This window comes from Branchiostoma belcheri, unplaced genomic scaffold (genome assembly GCF_001625305.1).
Source record: "Branchiostoma belcheri isolate BF01 breed outbred unplaced genomic scaffold, Haploidv18h27 scaffold104, whole genome shotgun sequence".
In the NCBI taxonomy this organism is placed as follows: domain Eukaryota; kingdom Metazoa; phylum Chordata; class Leptocardii; order Amphioxiformes; family Branchiostomatidae; genus Branchiostoma; species Branchiostoma belcheri.
In genome coordinates this window covers 654,792-656,546 of record NW_017802425.1, presented here as the reverse complement: position 1 = coordinate 656,546, position 1,755 = coordinate 654,792, and the positions used below count along the sequence as shown (strand labels likewise).

The 1,755-nt window shown below is 37.8% G+C and overlaps 1 protein-coding gene across 8 annotated transcripts in view; it reads left to right on the top strand.

Annotated features, from left to right (window-relative positions):
• Positions 1 to 1,755, top strand: part of LOC109476014 (semaphorin-1A-like) — a 101,917-nt gene that overhangs the window by 8,328 nt on the left and 91,834 nt on the right. The window lies entirely within an intron of this gene.

The following is a 1,755-nucleotide window of genomic DNA, read 5'->3' as shown; positions in this document are numbered from 1 at the left end:
AAAATTCAGTGCAAAAGAGAAACCCCGATAAAAAAGCCTAAAAACACACTAAAAATACCCCCAAAACCCAAACCTCTGCTTGGAGAGTACTAGATTTTAGGTTTGTCTTGAAAGAATTTTATTTTGAGATATCAGGGGTCGAAATAGATTTTGGGGCCAACTTGCACTGGTGCAAATGAAAAGAAAAATACTTGCACCGGAAGAAAAATAGTTGCACCCTCCAAAAATACAGAAGTGATGGGAAACATCCGCTGGCAGCGACGTAGATAGTAACCTTCTGTTACTTACAAAAAATGAAGAAAAACTTCATGGATTCTGGTTTTGTTCCTTTCCACTCCAGTTCTTTATTAATTAATATTATTGGGTAATTCTACAGGTAGTAACAGTGGATAAAGCAAACTTGCACCATGGTGCAAGCAGGCAAAAAATTAGTTGCACGACACCAAATTTACTTGCACCAAGTTGCACACAGAGGGTTATTTCGACCCCTGGATATTATATACTAGAACATGCATCTACATACTAAGTATGTTATTTGCTCTGTAGACAAGGTATCTAAAGCCACAAGGAATGTAATGTTTAACTGTATGGACATCAACCATAAGTTTGGATTATTGCGGTAATGCCATCTACACGTAAATTCTACCTTGTGGAAAACAGGGATGCAGTTTTAAAGCTCATCCAGCTGTAGGGAGGAGGGTTCCAAGCGCAGATGGGACCTCAGCTGGGGAGCAGCAATGGGAGGAAGGCCAACACTCAGATGGGTTCATGTAGAGATTAGAAAACAGTCGCTGTGTTTGTAGTTCATAATTAGTGAGGGTTTCAGATTAGAAAACAATTACACATTTGCAATGCTTGTACTATTGTACATGTAGTTCGCGATTCAATGTGTTTGCTTGAGATTGGAAAACAATTACAGTACTGTGTAATGTTTGTAGTTGGATGTGTTGGCTTGAGATTGGAAAACAATTTATCTGTTTGTAGTTCCCTGTGTTTTCTGGAAATTGGAAAACAATTACAGTGTTTGTAGTTTTATTTGTCTGTAAAACTGGAAGAATGAGAATAATTGCAGTATTTAAAGATGGAAATCAATGATATTGTTAAAAGACCGAGATGAAAATGAGTGTAGTGTTTGTTGTTTGATGTATGGAATTAGTGGGAAAAACAGTCACAGTGTACCTGTAGTTGGAAATTTGGAAAACAATTGCTGTGTTTGTAGTTTGAGTTGTTTCAGGAAATGTGAACGCAAGTTGTGATGTTTGGAGATTGGAAAACAATGATTGTTTGTGTTTCCCAGCTGAAGCCCTGCAGAGTGGAAACAATAGTCGTCAGATTACTTATAATATATATGCAGATGTTTCAAAGAGAGCAGCTACTGCATATTCAGGACCCTCCAAGCTACCTGCAAATACAGGGAGCAAATATAGCTGATTCCTTAAACAACATGCTAGATCACTGCTCAGTGTTCCGACAGCAGTTCTGATAGAAGAGGGCCTGCAAGGGGGGGGTAGTGATTACGAATTACGCAAAATTTTCGCCGCCTATTATGAATTACGTTAAACTTTCAGAGCTGATTACGACTTTACGATTTGCGGCTAAGGCCATGTTGATTTGATTATATGGATGACATCCGCGCGCGCATGAATTTTCGGCCGTTTCCAAAAAAAAAAGTTTTCAACCATACTGTAAATCGTACAAAACAGTTGCAAAATGAGCAAAAATATACCATAAAATACAAAAAAAATTAATAAAAAG